We start from the raw sequence: 24,183 nt of genomic DNA, 5'->3' as shown, positions 1-24,183 counted from the left end.
AGCCTTCCACCAAATGCTGCTTTCTACCAGCTCCTGAGATCCCGTCACTGATCAGAACGAGCAGCCCTAAAGATAATACCGGCCCCTAAGATATATTCATGACTGATAGCACTATCAAAGCTAAACCTAGATAACAAATTTCTTCTCTCCAGATATGCTACTCAGTGGCAAATACATTTCTCCTAACCCAGCATGAAAAACCTTTCCTTTTGGCCATCTCCCCTTTCAAAAAGTTTGCTTACAGGAATTTGGAGCTAGAGAACTCACCAATATAACAGCCTTACTATGCAATAAATATACTCTGCTATTAAGTCCAATGTACAAATACAATGATGAAGATTTGAAAATGGTACCATGTCCAGTGTTATACTGGCACTTAACAAGGCTACTGATCATTTATTTACAAAAGAGTCATGTTATGTTCAAGTCTGTTTGTGATAAGCATATTGTCTAGACAGATTTATTCTTTAGGTTTGTTTTCAGTTTTGTTTTTAGTCCAGTGTCCACAACAAATACTTCTGAGTCATAACCATTTGCATTCTGGGCTTGGGTCCTATCACGCAAGGTGGCATGCGGGGTCTCTAGTCCCGCTCCCCGCATAAGAAAGCAGGATATGGTGAGGCCAAAAAGGAACACCCATGGAGCCATAGACAGGAGAGTCATACCACTGTAGTCTCGCTGGTGGCTGGGTTGGAGGCACAGGAAGCAGGAGCCACACTATCTGCAACCTGCCGTCCACTTCTCTCTGCCAACCAACCTCACTTGCTAGCTGCAATCCGCTCTTGCTAGCTCAGCCACCATCTTCTTGCTAGCCCCCATTTGCTGCTAGCGTAGCCACGGCAGTGGCCAGTGGCTCACTGGTTACAGCTGATGGCCAACTAGCTGCAGCTGATGGCCATTCAATCACATTTGATGGCCATTTACTACCCGAGTGAGCACCTTTCCACGTGAGGCCAAGAGCCTGGGAACTACTCCTGGCTCTGTTCCCACACTAGCAAAGTCAGAAATGGTCTTCAGCGCTGCTGAAGGATCTGCTCAGGATGGGATTTCTCAGTTGTTCTATAAGTTCAGGATTCTGTTGCTGTATGTATTGAGCAAACTTCTGTCCCACTTAGATGAGGCTCGATAGGTCAGTTAGGCCCTAACTCCAGCAGCAGGTCCCCCAATGGCACTTGTCATCATTCCTGACGTTAGCTGTTAAATTTGAGGATTCTGCATTAAACTTGCTGCCATTCTAATGAAGGCTGGATTATTTATTAAACTAGCCGTGCCAAAGCTCAATCCAGTTCCTGTAGGACTGCATACCTCTCTTAACTTCTGTTCAGCTATTCTCAGATTTGACTTATTGGAATGATTTTCAGGGTCAAGATCTAATGCCTTTTGATAACTTGTAACTGCTTCTTCAAATTTATTCATTGCAGTGTGGCCAGCCCCATTCTCCCACAGGCCTTGCTACACTTTGAATCAATTGTTATTGCTTTTTCACAATCCTTTATTGCAGCTGTGTAGTGACCTCATTTACTCTGAGCAGCAGCCTTGCTCTGAGCTCCATCGCTGAAGCAGCAGCTCAAAAGGCACCAGGGACTTATGAGAAGGAATGGAATAGTCTGTTCTCTCGTTGAACTGTCCCCTACCCAGCCTGCACATGTAGGTGTACACCATATCTGAGTCTCCATCAACTTCACTACTAATTTTTCAATTGCATAATTCACATTATACTTCTAAGGTCTTGTCATTATATTTTAAGGCTACTGAAAGCGAGGTCTTTGACCAGTACCTGTCCCAAACTGTTACCCGCCTAAAATAAGTAGAGAAATTGAGAATTGACATTTCAAAACTTTTACAGCAATTCAACAAAGTGATTTTACGTATGTTGAATATAATGATAAAATAACTAGGGCTTGTATTTTATGTCTATTTCCTTTTCATTTATTCTAATCATTCTTATTACATTTTACAAGATTTCAGTCTGTAATTGCAATGCTTTTAGAAAGTTACTTCACAACAGCTGGTTTGAGAACCCATGGTCTAAGCAATTTTTAGGTCAATGTGCAGTTAGTTATTGCCTTTAAAAGTATTGATAAGGTGCTACTTTGGGAGACAGATCTCAAACATAAGCAACCACTTACCCTGCTTCTTCTCTAACCATACTTCTTTGCGGGTCATAATGGGAGTCTAGAAAAGATGAGGATGGTAATTGCTACAAATACTTGTCCTTCTCATGCCATGCATTCTCCCCATCTACTGACCGATGCCCATGGAATACTGTATGCTCACAGTTAGAATGTTCTGGAGTACCCACATACCTCTGCTCTACTGGTTGTATATCTAGCAAGAGTCAGTTTATGAAAACTAAGCCAAATGCTTCAGAAGAACTGAATAAAGTGTAGTTGCTCTAAAAAAACTTGTTCAATTGGGGTAGAATGACCACAGAGTGGGGAAATATCTGAGAAATTCTGCACTTACATTCATTTACAAACGTCGTTATTTTCTTTGTTTTAATTAAACAAATTGAAATAGTAACTGACTGTACAAAACTCCAATCAGCAGAAGTGTTCTCAAAGGAAACACCTTGATATCCATGTGAAAAGGTTGTCAAATTAATGCACATATGTATTATTTATGTTTTGAGAAAATGTTAGGAAATGAAGTCTGACAATTAAGCTCACGAACTCATCCTAGAAAAAGTGGTACACATCTCATTGCTGAATATCACTATGCTCACCTCGAAGTACGCCCCTTGGGAAGTTATGCACTGATGCCAGTGCCCAGTCCACCCTTCAAAGCAATTTTGGAACTCTTTTTCTGGAATGGCCATCAGAGCTGTCATCATATTACCCTTGGTGTCATGAATGTCATCAGAATATCTTCCTTTCAATATTTCCTTTTTCTTCAGGTAAAGAAAGAAGTCATTGGGGGCCAGATCAGGTTAGTAGGGAGGGTGTTCCAATACAGTTATTTGTTTACTGGCTAAAAACTCCCTCACAGACAGTGTCGTGTGAGCTGGTGCATTGTTGTAATGCAAGAGCCATGAATTGTTGGTGAAAAGTTCAGGTCGTCTAACTTTTTTCATACAGCTTTTTCAGCACTTCCAAATAGAAAACTTGATTAACTGTCCAGTTGGCACAAATTCATAATGAATAGTCCCTCTGATATCAAAAAAGTTTAGCAACATTGTTGCAACGTTTGTGAACTTAATTCTCAGACTTTGTATGTCTCACCTCTCACTAATTTTTAAATAGTAACCTCTGAAGTATGGTTCCCAATCACACTGTTTAAGAAGTACTTCTTACTGTACTTCTACAGTACAAGCAAAAGGTTCAAAAGATACTCAGAGAAAGGAGGGGTTATTTTGTACTGAAATGTCAGGTATTACGTCACAGAGGACTTAGAGGGACCTTGAAAGAACTGGCAACCTTGTGGTTGAGAGCCCGTGCTCCAACCAACTGAGACATTTGGCCACCCAGGAGCTGAGTGGCAGCTCATTGACTTCATTCTAGTTGCAGAGGGCGCAGTTCACTGGCCCATGTGGGAATCGAACCAGCAGCCGCATTGCCCAGAACTCATGGTCTAACCAACTGAGCCACCCATCCGCTCTAGTTCTGAGCTTTTTGATGGAATCTTTTGCATTCCTTCTATATAGTATAATGTCATCTGCAAATAATGACAGTTTTACTACTTCCTTTCAAATTTGGATGCCTTTTATTTCTCTTTCTTTTCTGATTGCTGTGGCTAGGACTTCTAGTACTATGTTGAATAAAAGTGGTGAAAGTGAACAACCTCATCTTCTTCCTGATTTTAAGGTGCATACATTTAGCTTTTCGCCCATTGAGTATGATGTTAGCTGTGGGTTTGTCATATATGGCTTTTATTATGTTGAGATATATTCCCTCTATTCTAACTTTGTTGAGAGTGTTTATAATAAATCGATGCTGATTTAGTCAAACACTTTTACTGCACCTATTGATATGACTATATGATTTTTATTTTTCAATTTGTGTGTGTGGTGTATCTTGTTAATTGATTTGCAGGTATTGAACCAACCTTGCACACCAGGAATGAATCCCACTTGATCATGGTGTATAATATTTTTAATGTATTGCTGAATTCAGCTTGCTAATATTTTTTTGAAGATTTTTGCATCTATGTTCATTAGCGATATCAGTCTATAGTTTTCTTTTTTTGTTATGTCTGTCTGGTTTTGGAATCAGGGTAATGGTGGCCTCATAAAACAAGCTTGGGAGACTTCCCTTTTCTTGAATTTTTTAGAATAATTTCAAAAGAATAGGTGTTAATACCTTTATGAATGGCAAAATTCAGCTGTGAAGCTGTCTGGTACTTTTGTCTCTTGGGAGCGTGCTGATTATTGATTTGATTTCATTAGTAGTAATTAGTTGGTTCAGATTGTCTGCTTCTACTTGATGCAGTCTTGGAAGTTTCTATGCTTCTAAGAATTCATCCGTTGCTTCCAGATTTATAGATGATGGCATTATTTTTAAAAAATACTTTTTATTTCTGTGGTGTCTGTTGTCACTTCTCCTCTTTCATTTCTGATTTCATTTATTTCCGTACTCTCTGCTTTTCTTGCTGAGTCTGGTTAAAGGGTTTTCAATTTTATTTATCTTTTCAAAAAAAAAAGCAACGGTCATCAAAATGGTGGCATGAGGTGAGCCTCTGTGGATCTCCCCTGGAATTTACAACTAATCAAACAACTATGACTCCACAGAGGACTCCCTGCACAGCAGACAGGCAGGATGAGGAGGCCCAATACTGAATTTACCTAGGGGTGGTCAAATCGCGCAAGCCGGGGAGGGGGAAGGGAGAAGTGCGGAGACTGAGCTCCATGGGCACAGAACGCAAGACTGGCTCAGTGCTCCAAGTTCACTGCATCCTGGAACTGCTGCCGCTGTGGGACAGGGAAGAACTCAGACTGCTAGGGCTCTGCTTATGGCCCACAGGGCTGAGGGGGCAGCATATAACACGGCTGAACCCAGTGCTCACGGCAGAGACCTCGGACAAGAGACTAAGGAAAGAAGGCTGAAAACAGTGCTTTGGGCCTTCACTGCCGAGCAGAGAGTGGAGGGCGAGGGCATGGAGACTGCCGCTCCCTCCCTACCCTCTCAGAGCTCGTCCCGTCCCCACCTGCCCAGTATTGGAAGCTGAACAGTAGCATTGTCAGATCTAAAGAGCAGAATGTTTGCTGTTCTGAGAACTGTGGAACGCAGAAACAGATTCGCAGTCCGACCACTTCCAGCAATGGGGAGGGAGCTGTGGAGGCAGGACAAGCTGTGGTGATGGTCACTGCCATTGCTCTGGGCCACATCTCACAACTCACCCCACCCCTGGTCCCATCTATCTGGGTGGATCCCTGCAGGAGTAAACAGAACTGCTGAAATATACGGGCTCTGAATCTGGTGCAGGAAGAGCTTTGGAACTTCTAAAGCTCTCCGCATACCCACATGGACACTGTGCCCTGTGACCCAGACGAACTATTAACAGAGGAGAAGCCCGTCTCCCAGGGAACCCATATAGTGTGAGAAGCTGGAATAATGCAGAGAAAACATAACACTACCGTGTGCGAGAAAAAATGGCTGCAGTCGGAGAGAAAATAAAACATTCCACCAACAAGTACTGGAAAACAAAAGAAATAACTCTTCTGCAGAAGCCACTCCTGTAGGTATCTAGGAAGAGAAATAATAAATGAGTAATTGCCATGAATAACCAAGGCAACAAGACAGCTCAGAAAGAAAGTGAAAAGTCTCCAGAAAAGGAACTTAAAGATATGGAAATATGTGACTTAAATGACAGAGAATTCAAGACTGCAGTTCTGAAAAAACACAACGAGATGCAAGAAAACACAGAAAGAAAGTTTAATGAACTCAGAAAGACAATCAAAGAAAAACAGGAGCATTTTACGAAAGAGACTGAAATGTTAAAAAAGAACCAAATAGAAATTCTGGAGATTTAGAACTCAATAGAAGAAATTAAGAATGAAATAGCCAGCTTAGGTAGTAGTGTTGACCAGATGGAGGAAAGAATCAGTGACATCGAAGATAGAAATCTGGAAATGACACAGATGGAAGAAGAAAGAGACTTGAGACTTAAAAGAAATGAAAGAACTCTACAAGAACTTTCTGATTCCATCAGAAAGAGCAATATAAGAATAATGGGCATACCAGAAGGAGAAGAACGAGAGAAGGGAACAGAGAATACATTCAAACAAATTGATGAGAACATCCCAAGCTAGTTGACAGAACTAGATCCTTGAATCCAAGAGCAAATAGAACACCTAATTACCTCAATCCCAAGAGTCCTTCTCCAAGTCACGTTATATTGAAGCTGTCTAAAATCAATGACAAAGAAAGAATCCCCAAGGCAGCCAGGGAACAGAAGACGGTAACCTACAAAGGAAAGCCCATTAGATTATCATCAGATTTTTAAGCAGAAACTCTACAAGCAAGGAGGGAGTGGAACCGAATACTCAAACTATTGAAAGAGAGAAATTATGAGCCAAGAATAATATATCCAACAAATATGTCCTTTAGATATAAAGGAAGAAAAAAGACCTTTCTAGACATACAGAAGCTGAGGGAATTTCCTAATACATGACCTGCACTATAAGAAATACTAAAGGAGGCTATTTGACCATCATCAACGGGGAAAATTTGTCAGAACATAAAAAAGGGGAGAGTAAAGGCCTGAACCTGAATATGGGAATGGAGAAAGTAAGCATGCTGAAAAACTGGAAGACTCTAAATATAAAACTTTCTTTTACATAAACTTAAGGTAACCACTCAAAAAAAAATCCAGAACTGAAATATATATTATAATAAAAGAAGAAACAGAGGGAAACATCATAGAATACCACCACAAAGAAATAATAGACAACACAAAAAGGCAAAGAAACAATGGAGACACAGCATTACCAGAAAACTAATGATAGAATGATAGAAAATCCTCACGTATCAATAATCACCCTAAATGTAAATGGACTGAACTCACCAATAAAAAGGCAGAGTAGCAGATTGGATCAAAATACTAAACCCAACCCTATGCTGTCTCCAAGAGACACATCTCAGCTACAAGGACAAGCATAGACTCAAAGTGAAAGAGTGGAAATTGACACTCCAAGCAAATGATATTCAAAGAAAATCAGGTGTAACCATAATGATATCAGAGGAAACAGACTTCAGGGTGAAAAAGGTAACAAGAGACAAAGATGGACATTTCATAATGGTAAAGTGGACTATAGAACAAGAAGACACAACAGTCATCAATATTTATGCCCGAATCAGGGAGCACCGAAATATACCAAGCATCTACGAACAGAACTAAAGGGAGAAATTGACCTAAATGCAACTATACTAGGGGACTTAAATACATCATTGACAGCTATGGATAGATTATCCAAACAGAAAATAAATAACGAAAGAAGAGCCCTAAATGACACATTAGATGAAATGGACATAATTGACATATGTAGATCACTTCATCCTAAAACATCAGACGATACATTTTTTTCTAGTGTATATGGAACATTCTCAAGGATAGACCATATATTGGGACATAAAATCAGCCTCAGCAAATTTAAGAAGATTGAAATCCTACTAAGCATATTTCCTTATCACAAGGCTTTGAAACTGGATATCAACTGCAAAAAGAAAGTAGGAAAAAACACAAATACATGGTGATTAAACAACGTACTTTTAAAGAACGACCAGGTCAAAGTAGAAATTAGAGAAGAGATCAAATGATACACAGAAACAAATGACAATAAAAATACATCCTACCAAAATTTTTGGGATGCAGCGAAAGCAGTTTTAAGAGTGAGATTTATATCATTAAAGGCCTATCTCAAGAAACAAGAAAAATCCCAAATAAATAATCTCATGTTACACCTAATAGAACTAGAAAAAAAAAATGAAACTCTAGTTCAGCAGAACAAAGGCAATAAATATCAGACCAGAACCAAATGAAATAGAAAACAAAAAGAGAATAGAAAAAATTAACGTGACAAACAGCTGGTTCTCTGAAAAGATTAACAAAATCGACAAACCCATGGCTAGACTCACTAAGATAAGAAGACAGAAGACACTAATTAACAAAATCAAAAATGAAAAAGGGGAAGTTATCACGGACACCACAGAAATAGAAAGGATCATGCAAGAATACTATGAAGGATTATATGCCACCAAATTCAATAACCTAGAAGAAATGGACAAGTTCTTAGGAACATATAGCCTTCCTACGCTGAAACATGAAGAACTGGAAAATCTAAACAGACTCATCACCAGTAGCAAAATTGAATCAGTCATCCAAAACCTTCCCAAAAGCAAAAGTCCGGGAACAGATGGCTTCACTAGTGAATTCTACCAAACCTTCAAAGAGGATCTAATACCAATCCTGCTCAAACTCTTCCAAAAATTGAACAAGAGACAGTACTCCTTAACTCATTTTATGAGGCCAACATTACTCTGATACCAAAACCTGGTAAGGACAACACACAAAAAAGAAAACTATAGACCAATATCTCTGATGAATACAGATGCAAAAATCCTAAACAAAATTCTAGCAAATCAAATACAACAATGCATTAAAAATATTATTCTTCACGACCAAGTGGGATTATTCCCGGGGCACAAGAATGGTTCAACATCTGCAAATCCATCAATGTGATACATCACATAAACAAAATAAAGGACAAAAATCATGTGAGTATATCAATTGATGCAGAAAAAGCATTTGGCAAGATACAACACCCATTTGTGATTAAAACACTTAATAAAATAGGTATAGAAGAAAAATACCTTAACATAATAAAGGCCGTATATGACAAACCCTCAGGTAATCTCATAAATAATGGTGAAAACTGAAGCCCTTTGCTCTACGTTCAGGAACACGACAGGGCTGTCCCCTATCACCTCTGCTTTTCAACATAGTGTTGGAATTCCTTGCCAGAGCAATCAGTCAAGAGAAAGAAATAAAAGGAATCTAAATTGGGAGTGAAGAAGTGAAAGTGTCACTCTTTGCAGATGACATGATGCTATATATAGAAAACCCTAAAGACTCCACCAAAAAGCTGTTAGAAACAATCAATGAATACAGTAAAGTTGCTGGCTACAAAATCAGCGTACAAAAGTCCATTGCATTTTTATATCCTAACAATGAAATCTCAGAAAAAGAAATACAAAAAGCAATCCCTTTTGCAATTGCAGCAAGAAGAATAAAATACCTAGGAATAAACTTACCCACGGATATGAAGGACCTATATGCTGAAAGCTATAAGACATTTTTGAAAGAAATTGAAGAAGACACAAAGAAATGGAAAGACATTCCGTGCTCATGGATTGGAAGAATCAACATAGTTAAAATAGCCATATTATCCAAAGCAATATACAGATAATGCAATGCCCTTCAAAATCCCAATGGCATTTTTTAAAGATATAGAACAAATGATCATCAGATTTGTTTGGAACCACAAAAGACCCCGAATAGCCAAAGAAATCTCAAGGAAAAAGAACAATACTGGAGGTATCACACTTCCTGACTTTACCTTGTACTACAGGGCTACAATAATCAAAACAGCACGGTATTGGCAGAAAAACAGACACATAGACCACTGAAATAGAATTGAAAACCCAGAAATAAAACCACATAAATATGGACAGATAGTTTTTGACAAAGAAGGAAAAACATACAATGGAGAAAAGACAGCCTCTTCAATAAATAGTGCTGGGAGAATTGGATAGGCACGTGCAAAAGAATGAAACTGGATTGCTATGTGTCACCATCTACCAAAATTAATTCAAAATGTATCAAAGATTCAAGCATAAGACCTGACATAATAAACTGCATAGAGGAAAACATGGGTACTAAACTTATGGACCTTGAGTTCAAAGAGCATTTTATGAATTTGACTCCAAAGGCAAAGAAAGTAAAAGCTAAAATACACGAATGGGACTATATGAAACTTCATAGCTTCTGCACAGCAAAAGAAACCATCAACAAAATAAAGAGGCAACCAACTGAATGGGAGATTTTTGCAAACAGTGCCTCTGATAAGGGGCTAATATCCAAAATATACGAGGGACTCACGCAACTCCACAACAAAAAAATCGAACAACCCAATTGAAAAATGGGCAGAGGACCTGAAGAGACATTTCTCCAAAGAGGACATACAAATGGCAAGTAGACATATTAAAAATGCTCAACATCACTAATTATCAGATAAATGCAAATAAAAACCACAATGAGATATCACCTCACCCCAGTCAGAATGCCTATTATCAACAAGACAAATAGTAACAAGTGTTGGACAGGCTGTGGAGAAAAAGGAACCCTCATACACTGTTGGTGGGAATGCAGAGTGGTGCAGCCACTATGGAAGGCAGTGTAGAGGTTTGACCCAGCATATGACCCAGCAATTCCTCTCCTGGGTATCTACCCAAAAATCTGAAAACATTTATCCATAAAGACACGTGTGCTCCAATGTTCATTTCAGCTTACTTTACTGTTGCCAAGAGATGGAAACAACCAAAATGTCCTTTGATACATGAATGGATAAAGAAGTGGTATATATACACAATGGAATACTATTTGGTGGTAAGAAAAGATGATACAGGAATATTTGTGACAACATGGATGGATGTTGAGAGTATCATGCTAAGCAAAGTAAGTCAGACAGAAAAAGCAGAGAACCATATGATTTCACTGATATGTGGTATATAAACCAAAAAGAACAAAAGAACATGACAAACAAATGAGAAACAAAAACTCATAGACACAGACAGTAGTTTAGTGGTTACCAGAGTGTAAGGGGTGATGGGGGAGGGAGATGAGGGTAAGGGGGATCAAATATATGGTGATGGAAAGAGAACTGACTCTGGGTGGTGAACACACAATGGGATTTATAGATGATGTAATACAGAATTGTACACCTGAAATCTATATAATTTTACTAACAATTGTCACCCCAATAAATTTTTTAAAAAAGGAAAGGAACAGAAAAAAATAAAAAATAAAAACCACAAAAATACCCAGCTCTTTGTGTCATTGATCTTTCCTATTGTTTTTTTAGCCTTTGTTTCATTTATTTCACCTCTGGTCTTATTTCCTTCCCGGTACTCCCTTTGAGTTGTGTGTGTGTGTGTGTGTGTGTGTGTGTGTGTGTGTGCTGTTTTCTCCACTTCCCATAGGTATAAAGTTAAACTGTTTATTTGACTTTTTCTTATTTCTTTAGGTAGGCCTGAATTGCTATGAGTTTTTTTCTTAGGACTTCTTTCACTGTGTCCCATAGATGTGGGTTCATTGTGCTTTAATTTTAGTTTGTCTCATGTTATCTTTTGTTGTTCCTTGATCTCATTATTGACCCATTCATTATTTAGTAGATTTAATAGCATGTTATTTAGCTCCCATGTATGTATGTAGTTTTCAGTTTTTTCTTGTAACTGATTTCGAGTTTCATACCATTGTGATCAGAGAGACACTTGATATGATCAGTCCTTTTCAATTTAGTGAGACTTTTTTGTTGACTAACATGTGTTCTGTCTTGGAAAATGTTCCATGTGCACTTGAAAGGAATGTATATTCTGGTGCTTTTGGATGAATGCTCTAAACCAGGTGTGTCCAAACTTTTTTCAACGTTTTTCACCAAGGGCCGTATGCTGTAAAATACACAAACAGCTGGGCCACTCACTCAAGGTGAAATACATATTGCCTTACCTGGTTTATTTAATTAATTTTTAATGAATTTTTTTGGAAATTGCTGTGGGCCAATTAACAATGGATCACAGGCTGCAGTTGGCCCACAGGCCGCAGTTTGGACACCCCTGCTCTAAACATAACAAACTATTTGGTTTAGTGTGTCATTAAAGGCTGTTTATTTCCTTGTTGATTTTCTGTCTGGATGATCTGTCCATTGGTGTCAGCGAGGTGTTAAAGTCCCTGTTATGATTGTGTTACTGTTGATGTCTGCCTTTATGTCAGTCAATATTATTTGACATACGAGTTCTGACAATTAAGATTGCGAACTCATCCTAGAAGTGCTGCATACTTCATTGCTAAATATCACTACGGTCACCTTCATAGTACTCCCCTTAGGAAGCTATGCACGAATGCCAGTGCCTAGTTCACCCTTCAAGGCAGTTTTGGAACTCTTTTTCTGGAATGGCCATCAGAGCTATCATCGTATTATCGTTGATGTCCTGAATGTCATCAAAATGTCTTCCTTTCAATATTTCCTTTATTTTTGGGTAAAGAAAGAAGTCATTGGGGGGCAGATCGGGTGAGTAGGGAGGGTGTTCCAATACAGTTATTTGTTTATTGGCTAAAAACTCCGTTTACTTTTCTACATTGGTGAGCTCCTTTAGGACGATTTTTGCACACACCTTTCTCTTGCCAAGATTTTCAGTTAAGATTTTCCTAACTGTTTCTCTATCAATATTTGTTTGGTCTGCTATGCTTCTCACAGTCAGCCGATGATTTTGACGCACAATTCAACGAATTGTTGCAACGTTTCATCAGTTCTGCTCGTCAATGGCCACCCTGACGTCTCTTCATCAGTGATGTCTTCTCTCTCCTCAGAAAAATGTTTAGTCTATTTGCACACTGCCATTTTCTTCATGGCATTATCTCCATAAACTTGGACTAACACGGCCCTGATTTCACTTCCACTCTTGCCAAGTTTAACAAGTAATTCAAGATCAGACATTTGTTGCTCTAATTCAAGCTCAGACGTTCTCGTGACAGTACACAAAAATACGCAACAGCAATCATGAACGCTACTCAGTAAGACACTGCCACACGTCGACATGCACACAGCTGTGAGACACTGATATACCAAGGTTATGAAACTTTACTGAGTTGTTTGTACAGTGCTGCCCATGTAAGCGCATGGTGGCAAGTTTGCAAACTGAATTGTCAGACCTCATATTTAGGTGCTCCCATGTTGGGTGCATAGATGTTTACTAGAGTTTATTCCTCTTGTTGGATTGATTCCTTTATCATTATGTAATGTCCTTCTTTGTCTCTTATTATAGTCTTTGTTTTAAAGTCTATCGTGTCCAATATAAGTATTGCTACCCCAGGTTTTTCTCATTTCCATTTGTGTGAAATAGCTTTTGCCATCCATTTACTTTCAGTCTATGTATGTCTTTCAATCTGAGGAGGATATCTTATAGACAGCACATGCATGGATCTTGTTTTCTTTCTTTTTTTATTTATTTATTAGTTTCAGGTGTACAAGACAAGGTAATACTTAGACGTTCATCATTTATATCCCTCACACTGTGAACCCCCCTCCCCCCATCCACTATCCCTCCGACCTCACACTGAACCATCACATTATATATATAAAATTATAGTTGGCATTCATTAATGTTTAGCTTCCGGTGTACAATGCCATGATCAGGTATCCACAGTATCCCTGAGGTGGTCTCCCAAATAGGACGCATGTCCATCGGATACCCAACAAAATCTTTACAACATTATTGAATACCTTCCCCAAATTAATTTTCAAAAAAACCCTGAGGCCATCTTGTGGTTACCAGCTGCTTCCAAATCCCTTCACCTTTCCCCTTATCCCCAACCCCCCCCACACACCCATCTAACAACTCTCGGTTTTTTCTTTGTGTCCCCATAACTGTTTCTGATTAGTTCATTCACATAGTCTTTTCTTTAGATTCCATATATAAGTGAGATCATATGGTACTTGTCTTTCTCTTTCTGACTTATTTCACTTAACATAATGTTCTCTAGGATCTTGTTTTCTTATCCATTCAGCTACCTTATGTCTTTTGTTTGTTTGTTTGTTTGTTTGTTTGTTCTTTTAAATTAAAGTTTATTGGGGTGACCATCGTGAGTAAAACACTCACGATGGTCACCCCAATAAACTTTAACTATATGGATTTCAGATGTACAATCCTGTAATATATCTTTTGATTGGAGCATTAAATCCATTTTCATTTAAAGTGATTATTGATAGGTACATAGTTATTACCATTTTCTTATTCATATTTTTGATCTTGTGTTGTTTTTATTTGTTTTCCTTCTTCTTCTTAAAGAAGTTCTTTTAACATTTCTTGTAATACTGGCTTGGTGATAATGAATTCCTTTAGCTTTTTCTTTCCTGGGCAGCTCATTGCCTTTCCTTTAATTTTAAATGATAGTCTTGCTGGGTAGAGTAGTGTTGGTTTTAGGATCTTGTTTTCCTTCACTTTGAATATTTCCTGCTACTCCTTTCTGGCCTGCAAAATTTCTGTTGAGAAATCAGCTTATACTCTTATGGGAACTCCCTTGTAAATAACTAGTTGTCTTTCTCTTGCTGCTTTCAGGATTCTCTCTTTGTCTTTAACCTTTGCCATTTTAATTATGATGTTTCTTGGTGTGGGCCTTTTTGGGTTCATCTCTTTTGTGACTCTCTGCACTTCCTGGGCTTGTATGTTTATTTCCTTCACCATTTTAGGGAAGGTTTCAGTCATTATTTCTTCAAATAGTTCTGGATCCCTTGCTCCCTCTCTTCTCTTTCTGGTACTCCTATGACCAAATGTTGTTATACTTGATGTTGTCCTGCAACTATCTTTGCTTTTCTTCATTTTTTTTCTTCTTTGTTGTTCTAATTGGATGTTTTCTGCTACGTTGTCTTTTAAATTGCTGATTCAATCCTCTGCTTCATCTAATCTGCTATTGATTCCTTCTAGTGTATTCTTCATTTCAGTTATTGTACTATTTATTTCTGCCTAGTTCTTTTTTATGGTTTCTATGTCCTTTTTAATGCTTATTATCTCTTTGTTGAAATTCTTACTAAGTTCCTTAAGCATTCTTATGAACAGAATTTTCAACTCTGTCTCTGATCAATTGGTTGTCTCCATTTCCTTGAGTTTTGTTTCTGGAGCTTTTTCCTGTTCTTTTATTTGGGACATGTTTCTTTGTTTTCTCATTTTTGCTGCCTGTGTTTTCTTCTTTGTATTAGGTAGATCTCCTGTGTCCCTCAGTCTTTGCTGGGTGGCCTTATGCAGTATGTGTCCTGTGTGGTCCAATGGTGCAGTCTCCCTGATCTCCTGTGTCTATGTTCCAGGAGTGTCCCTTGTGTGTGTTGTGTGTATTTTCCTGTTGTAATTGAGTCTTGATTGCATTTGGCAAGTCAGTGGGTGAGATTGACTCCCTAGCCGACTGACTGTGAGGATTTGCTGCACCCACAGAGTATGAGCTGCTGTGTGTGTGCTGACCACTCAGAGGGGGATTTACCTTCCGTGAGCTCTTGTCCCTGTTAAGACCACCCTTTGTGTGTGACTCTTGTCTGGCTGACCAGATAGTGCTCCAGTGTGGTCTGAAGGTGACCTCTAAGTGTGTTGTTTCTGGTGTCTCTTGGGAGGGGTTTCTGTGCAGGCCAATTCAGCCTTGCCTGTGACTTGCCCACAGCTACCTGGTAGGAGCTACAAAGCTATATGTAGTTGGTTGTTGTCTGTGCTGGGTCTGTAGGTGTTTGGGGGTAGCCTTGCTGTGAACTGAGGCACTGCCACCTATATTGTACCTAGGACAGCTTAGCAAAAGGCCCAGGGTCCCCCTAGGCCTTTTGCCATTTGTCAGCTGTCTGTAAGTCTCAGCTGTTGAAAAAGCCTCTTCAGATGTGTGGACCTGGCTGGTTGACCTGGTGTTGAGAGTATCTCTGGCGACGCAGCACTAGCTGACTGGGCTGGGATCCCAGAGAATCCCAAGGCATGGCCAGGGTTTTTATAAAGTTAATGCAGACTCAGTTTTTACACCAGTGCCTGTCCTGTGACCACTTTGCAAAATGCCCTGTGAACACTGTGGCCAGTCATCGCTTACCTCGGTCCCACAGATCCCCAAGAACCACCCATGAGAGGCTGTAGCTCAAGTTGTGGCTAACTGCTCACCACTGAAAGTTCCCCAGACCACCGTGGGCCCTCTGCCTGTATAAAAAGGCTTCCGCAGTTTGTGTGGCTGGGCCGTCCGCACAGGCAACAAGAGTGCCCCTGTTGATGCAGCACTAGGTTGGTGGGGCAAGAACCCAGGACTTTGACAATGTGGTGTGCATATGCAGATTTTTTTTTTAATTAATTTTATTGGGGTGACAATTGTTAGTAAATTTACATAGATTTCAGGTGTACAATTCTGTATTACATCGTCTATAAATCCCATTGTGTGTTCACCACCCAGAGTCAGTTCTCCTTTCATCACCATATATTTGATCCCCTTTACCCTCATCACCCACCCCCCACCCCCTTACCCTCTGGTAACCACTAAATTATTGTCTGTGTCTATGAGTTTTTGTTTCTCATTTGTTTGTCTTGTTTTTGGTTTATATACCACATATCAGTGAAATCATAGGGTTCTCTGCTTTTTCTGTCTGACTTATTTCACTTAGCATTATTCTCTCGAGATCCATCCATGTTGTCACAAATGCTCCTATATCATCTTTCCTTAACGCCGAATAGTATTCCATTGTGTATATGTACCACAACTTCTTTATCCATTCATCTATCGAAGGACATTTTGGTTGTTTCCATGTCTTGGCCACCGTAAACAAAGCTGCAATGAACATTGGCGTACACGTGTCTCTATAGAGAAATGCTTTTATATTTTTGGGGTAGATACCCAGGAGAGCGATTGCTGGGTCATATGGTAATTCTATTCGTAATTTCTTGAGGAACCTCCACACTGCCTTCCATAGCGGCTGCACCAGTCTGCATTCCCACCAACAGTGTATGAGAGTTCCTTTTTCTCCACAGCCTCTCCAACACTTGTTATTATTTGTTTTGTTGATGAAAGCCATTCTGACTGGGGTGAGGTGATATCTCATTGTGGTTTTCATTTGCATTTCTCTGATGATTAGCGATGTTGAGCATTTTTTCATGTGTCTATTTGCCATTTGTATATCCTCTTTGGAGAAATGTCTCTTCAGGTCCTCTGTCCATTTTTCAATTGGGTTGTTTGTTTTTTTGTTGTTGAGTTTCATGAGTTCCTTGTATATTTTGGATATTAGCCCCTTATCAGAGGAACTGTTTGCAAAAATCTTCTCCCATTCAGTCGGTTGCCTCTTTATTTTGTCGATGGTTTCTTTTGCTGTGCAGAAGCTTTTCAGTTTCATATAATCCCATTTGTTTATTTTAGTTTTTACTTCCATTGCCTTTGGAGTCAAATTCATAAAATGGTCTTTGAACCCAAGTTCCATAAGTTTAGTACCTATGTTTTCCTCAATGCAGTTTATTGTGTCAGGTCTTCTGCTTAAGTCTTTGATCCATTTTGAATTAATTTTGGTACATGGTGACAGATAGCAGTCCAGTTTCATTCTTTTGCACGTAGCTATCCAATTCTGCCAGCACCATTTATTGAAGAGGCTGTCTTTCCTCCATTGTATGTTTTTAGCTTCTTTGTCAAAAATTATCTGTCCATATTTATGTGGTTTTATTTCTGGGTTCTCAATTCTATTCCATTGGTCTATGTGTCTGTTTTTCCGCCAATACCAAGCTGTTTTGATTATTGTAGCCCTGTAGTACAAGGAAAAATCAGGGAGTGTGATACCTCCAGTATTGTTCTTTTTTTTTAATATTGCTTTGGCTATTCGGGGTCTTTTGTGGTTCCAAACAAATCTGATGATTTTTTGTTCTATTTCTTTAAAAAATGCCATTGGGATTTTAATGGGGATTGCATTGAATCTGTATATGGCTTTGGGTAATATGGCCATTTTAACTATGTTGATTCTTCCAATCCATGAGCACGGAATGTCTTTCCATTTCTTTGTGTCTTCTTCAATTTCTTTCAAAAATGTCTTATAGTTTTCAGCATATAAATCCTTCACATCCTTAGTTAAGTTTATTCCTAGGTATTTTATTCTTTTTGCTGCAATTGCAAAAGGAATTGTTTTTTCTATCTCTTTTTCTGAGATTTCATTGTTGGTATATAGGAAAGCAATGGACTTTTGTACGTTGATTTTGTAGCCAGCAACTTTACTGTATTCATTGATTGTTTCTAGTAGCTTTTTGGTGGAGTCTTTAGGGTTTTCTATATATAGCATCATGTCATCTGCAAAGAGTGACAATTTAACTTCTTCATTCCCAATTTGGATGCCTTTTATTTCTTTCTCTTGCCTGATAGCTCTGGCGAGGACTTCCAACACTATGTTGAAAAGCAGAGGTGACAGGGGACAACCTTGTCGTGTTCCTGAACGTAGAGCAAAGGGCTTCAGCTTTTCACCATTAATTATGAGATTAGCTGAGGGCTTGTCGTATATGGCCTTTATTATGTTGAGGTATTTTCCTTCTATACCAATTTTAGTAAGTGTTTTAATCATAAATGGATGTTGTATCTTATCAAATGCTTTTTCTGCATCAATTGATAGAATCATATGATTTTTGTCCTTTATTTTGTTTATGTGATGTATCACATTGATGGATTTGCGAATGTTGAACCATCCTTGTGCCCCGGGGATGAACCCCACTTGGTCGTGATGAATAATCTTTTTAATGCATTGTTGTATTCGATTTGCTAGAATTTTGTTTAGGATTTTAGCATCTGTATTCATCAGAGATATAGGTCTGTAGTTTTCTTTTTTTGTGTTGTCCTTACCAGGTTTTGGTATCAGGGTAATGTTGGCCTCATAAAATGAGTTAGGGAGTACTGACTCTTCTTCAATTTTTTGGAAGAGTTTGAGCAGGATTGGTATTAGATCCTCTTTGAAGGTTTGGTAGAATTCACTGGTGAAGCCATCTGGTCCAGGACTTTTGATTTTGGGAAGGTTTTTGATGACTGATTCAATTTCCTTACTGGTGATCGGCCTGTTAAGATTTTCCAGTTCTTCATGATTCAGCCTTGAAAGGCTATATGTTTCTAAGAACTTGTCCATTTCTTCTAAGTTATTAAATTTGGTGGCATATAGTCCTTCATAGTATTCTTGGATAATCCTTTGTATTTCTGTGGTGTCCGTGATAACTTCCCCTTTTTCATTTCTGATTTTGTTAATTAGTGTCTTCTCTCTTTTTATCTTAGTGAGTCTAGCCAAGGGTTTGTCGATTTTGTTAATCTTTTCAAAGAACCAGCTTTTTGTCATATTAATTTTTTCTATTGTCTTTTTGTTCTCTATTTCATTTAGTTCTGCTCTGATTTTTGTTATTTCCTTTCTTCTGCTGACCTTGGGTTTCGCTTGTTCTTCTTTTTCTAGTTTTTTTAAGGTGTAACATGAGGTTATTTATTTGGGATTTTTCTTGTTTCTTGAGATAGGCCTGTAATGATATAAATTTCCCTCTTAAAACTGCTTTTGCGGCATCCCAAAAATTTTGGTAGGATGTATTTTCATTGTCATTTGTTTCTATGTATCTTTTGAGCTCTCCTCTAATTTCTTCTTTGACCCAGTCGTTCTTTAAAAGTATGTTGTTTAATCTCCATGTATTTGTGTTTTTTCCTGCTTTCTTTTTGCAGTTGATATCCAATTTCAAAGCTTTGTGATCAGAGAATATGCTTGGTATGATTTCAATCTTCTTAAATTTGCTGAGGCTGATTTTGTGTCCCAATATATGGTCTATCCTTGAGAATGTTCCATGTACACTAGAAAAGAATGTATAGTCTGATGTTTTAGGATGAAGTGCTCTATATATGTCAATTATGTCCAATTCATCTAATGTGTCATTTAGGGCTGCGATTTCGTTATTTATCTTCTGTTTGGATGATCTATCCATAGCTGTCAATGATGTATTTAAGTCCCCTAGTATAATTGTGTTTTGGTCAATTTCTCCCTTTAGTTCTGTTAGTAGTTGCTTGGTATATTTCGGTGCTCCCTGATTGGGGGCATAAATATTGATGACTGTTATGTCTTCTTGTTGTATAGTCCCCTTTACCATTATGAAATGTCCATCTTTGTCTCTTGTTATCTTTTTCACCCTGAAGTCTGTTTCATCGGAAATCATTATGGCTACACCTGATTTTCTCTGGGTACCATTTGCTTGGAGTGTCAATTTCCACCCTTTCACTTTGAGTCTATGCTTGTCCTTGTAGCTGAGATGTGTCTCTTGTAGACAGCATATGGTTGGGTTTAATTTTTTGATCCAATCTGCTACTCTGTGTCTCTTTATTGGTGAGTTCAGTCCATTTACATTTAGGGTGATTATTGATATGTGAGGATTTCCTGTCATTCTGTCTTTAGTTTTCTGGTAAGGCTGTGTCTCCATTGTTTCTTTGCCTTTTTGTTGTTGTCTGTTATTTCTGTGTGGTGGTATTCTATGATGTTTCCCTCTGTTTCTTCTTTTATTACAGTATATATTTCAGATTTGGATGTTTTTTGAGTGGTTACCCTTGAGTTTATGTAAAAGAAAGTTTGATATTTAGAGTATTCCAGTTTCTTCAGTACGCTTACTTTCTCTATTCCCATATTCCAGTTCAGGCCTTTACGCTCCCCCTTTTTATGTTTCAGTTGCCACAAGTTGTCCCTGTTGATGGTGGTCTAATAGCCTCCTTTAGTATTTCTTGTAGTGCAGGTCGTGTATTAGTAAATTCCCTCAGCTTCTGGATGTCTGGAAAGGTCTTTATTCCTCCTTCATATCTAAAGGAGATCTTTGCTGGATATATTATTCTTGGCTCATAATTTCTCTCTTTCAATAGTTTGAATATTTGGTTCCATTCCCTCCTAGCTTGTAGAGTTTCTGCTGAAAAATCTGATGATAATCTAATGGGCTTTCCTTTGTAAGTTACCGTCTTCTTTTCCCTGGCTGCCTTGAGGATTCTTTCTTTGTCATTGATTTTAGACAGCTTCAATACAATGTGCCTTGGTGAAGGCCTGTTGGGATTGAGGTAATTAGGTGTTCTATTTGCTTCTTGGATTCGAGGATCCAGTTCTTTCCACAAGTTTGGGAAGTTCTCATCGACGATTTGTTTGAATATATTCTCTGTTCCCTTCTCTCTTTCTTCTCCTTCTGGTATGCCCATTATTCTTATATTGCTCTTTCTGATGGAGTCAGAAAGTTCTTGCAGAGTTCTTTCATTTCTTTTAAGTCTCAAGTCTCTTTCTTCTTCCCTCTGTGAAAATTCCAGGTTCCTATCTTCGATGTCACTGATTCTTTCCTCCATCTGGTCAACTCTACTTCCTAAGCTGGATATTTTATTGTTAATTTCTTCTATTGAGTTCTTAATCTCCAGAAATTCTATTTGGTTCTTTTTCAAGATTTCAATCTCTTTTGTAAAATGCTCATGGTGTTCTTTGATTGTGTTTCTGAGTTCATTAAACTGCCTTTTTGTGTTTTCTTGCATCTCGTTCAGTTTTTTCAGAATTGTGATCTTGAATTCTCTGTCATTTAAATCACAAATGTCCATATCTCTAAGTTCCTTTTCTGGAGACTTTTCACTTTTTTTCTGAGCTATCTTGTTGCCTTGGTTATTCATGGCAATCACTGATTTACTATTTCTCTTCCTAGACATCTACAGGAGTGGCTTCTGCAACAGGTTGATAGGTATGCGAAGAGCTTTTGAAGTTCCAAAGCTCTTTCTGCACCAGATTCAGAGCCCGTATGTTTCAGCAGTTCTGTTTACTCCTGCAGGAATCCGCCCAAATAGGTGGGGCCAGGGGCGGGGTGAGTTGTGAGAGGTGGCCCAGAGCAATGGCGGCGACCACCACCACAGCCAGTCCTGCTTCCACAGCTCCCTCCCCTTTGCCGGAACTAGTTGAGCTGCGAATCTGTGTCTGCGTTCCACAGTTCTCAGAGCAGCAAATATTCTGTCCTTTGATCCGACACTGCTACTTTATCTCTTTAGCACCGGCCAGGTGGGGGCGGGGCGAGCTCTGGGAGGGTAGGGAGGGGGCGGCTAGTCTCCGTGCCTAGGGCTTCCGTTCTCCGCTCGGCAGTGAGGGCTTAAACCACCGATTTCAGCCCTCTTCCCTCAGTCTTTGCTCCGAGGTCTGCCGTGAGTGAGCGTTGGGTTCAGCCGTGCTATATGCTGCCCCCTCAGTCCTGTGGGCCGTAAGCGGAGCCCTAGCAGTCCGAGTCCTTCCCTCTCCCGCAGTTGCGGAAGATCCGGGAGCAGCGGGCTCCGAGCACTGAGCTAGGTCTGTGTCCTGCGCCCGCGCGGCTCCGTTTCCACACTTCTCCTCTCCCTCCTCCCCCGCTCGCGCGATTCACCCACCTGGAGGTGAATTCAGTAGTCGGCCTCTTCGTCTTGCCTGTCTGCTGTGCAAGGAGTCCTTTGTGGAGTTATTGTTGTCAGATTCGTTGTAAATTCCAGGGGAGCGTTACAGAGGCTCACCTCACGCCGCCATTTTTTTCCGGAAATGCATATGCAGATTTTACCAGACCAATGTGGTCTCATATTTGGCCTTTTGGGGTAGGGTTTAGCATAGGAAAGATGGCACCCTCCTATAGGCTACATGTGAGGTGGTCTCCACACAAGGACAATGGTGGCTGTCCCTCAAGACCTTGCTCCAAAGCCACACAACTAAGTCTTTCCCTGTATGTCTCTGGCACCTCTTGAGCCGCAATCCATGTGAGTGTTTGCAGGCGAGTGAGTACACAGGCTATATGTTATGTGTACTACAGTCTAAGTGCTCTGATATTTTGTATTCAATTTGATTTCATTTAAAAATGCTGGTTAGCACTGTTATACAGGGTGTCATGCGGGGTCTCTGGTCCCGCTCCCCACATAAGAACGCAGGATATAATGAGGCCAAAAAGGAACACTCACGGAGCCATAGATAAGGGAGTCATACCACTATATTCTTGCTGGAGGCTGGATTGCAGTCACAGGAAGCAGACATCTGCCGGTACCCCAATAAGGGGTCTTCCTGCACCCCAGTCTCTCTAGTGGCTGTCTCTAGTAGGAGAGACACAGGAAGTAGGATCCACATTGTCCGCTTTTCTGCCTGCCAACCAACCAACCATCCAGTGCACTCACAGCAGTTATATCAGTGGCTAATTGGCTAATTGGTTAGAGCTGATAACCAACCAGTCACAGCTGATGGCCACTTACTACCCGAGCCAGAAAATTTCCACGTGAGGCCAAGAGCCTGGAAACCGCTCCCTGGGGCTTTGTCCCCACAAGTACCCACTAAATTAATTTTAGTTCCCAGTAAAGGGAGATGATTTTGCCCCCCAGGACACCTTTAACAATGTCTGGAAACACTTTTGGTTCTTGAAGTTGGGGAGCTGGCAACTACTAGCATCTAGTGGGCTGAGACCATAGATGTTGTTAAATCTCCTACAATGCACCAGACCATCTCTGCCCTTACTCTTCAATAGAAATTATCCTATCCCCTTTATCAATAGTCACATGTTGAGAAGCTCTGCTACAGAGCACCCATCAATGGTATATGAGAGTTTGCTCCAGATATTGTATTTTCATTTTCGCTGAGCAAATGAGACTCAAGTATTTCTTGTATTGCCATCCTGCATCCTCCAGCTGGCACACCACCATCTTGGCCATGGAAGGCGTTGTCCTTATTTTGGTGATCTGCTGCGGCCTTAGGCTCCGAGGCTTGTGGATATCTTCCGCGGAGGCCTCCACCCACTCAGACACCTGGCACGATGAGCAAGACTCCGACCAGGTAGGAATGGAGTCTGACTCTGGGCAGGAGGACGTGTGGCCCCCGCACAGTGTGTGGTGCTCGGTGGCCACTGTTCTCAGGAGTTGGACCCCCAAGGAGGGGCGGGAAGACATGGACGGCTCTCCGGCCAGCATGGAGAGGGCCCTGCAAGCTCTGACTGAGCAGTTGCCGGAGGAGGAGAAGGCTACAGCCGGCCGCGTGGGCTGGATGTTCCTCAGGGCCTTAAGTCTTAACACGGAAAATGTGCTTAATGAAATGGCCCAGGTGCTGGACCAGGTGTCCCGGTTGGAGGCGCTGGAAGCCCGGGTCTGGCCTGTTAGAAGAGGGGCCCCACAGTGGAGACAATGTAGCTCCCAACCTCCAAGCCCGGCCAATCTTGAAGCAAAGGGTAAAACGTGAGCAACCTTTGGGCCCCGGGGGCGTTGCTGCTGGCAACCCAGCTGTAACTAAGTTCACAACCTACACCCCTTACACTCCCACTGAGTTGCAGGAGCTGGGGGGGCGGTGCCGACAGCACCCTGGAGAGCCAGTCTCGGCTTGGCTACTACATTTATGGGATGAGGGAGCAGACAACATTCTCTGCTCCCCAGGCGAGATGGAAAAGTTAGCCTTTGTGACAGTGCATCCATCCCTGTGACAGAGGT

The 24,183-nt window shown here is 40.2% G+C and overlaps 1 pseudogene across 1 annotated transcript; it reads right to left on the bottom strand.

The window, feature by feature from the left end:
• Positions 1 to 1,000: 1,000 nt before the first annotated feature.
• On the bottom strand, positions 1,001 to 1,676 carry LOC308495051 (small glutamine-rich tetratricopeptide repeat-containing protein beta-like; annotated as a pseudogene). Its single transcript has one exon. The product of its transcript is annotated as a small glutamine-rich tetratricopeptide repeat-containing protein beta-like (transcript).
• Positions 1,677 to 24,183: the final 22,507 nt, after the last annotated feature.

The sequence above is a fragment of the Rhinolophus hipposideros genome (assembly GCF_964194185.1).
Source record: "Rhinolophus hipposideros genome assembly, chromosome: X".
Taxonomy (NCBI): domain Eukaryota; kingdom Metazoa; phylum Chordata; class Mammalia; order Chiroptera; family Rhinolophidae; genus Rhinolophus; species Rhinolophus hipposideros.
This window is presented reverse-complemented; position numbering and strand designations above follow the sequence as displayed.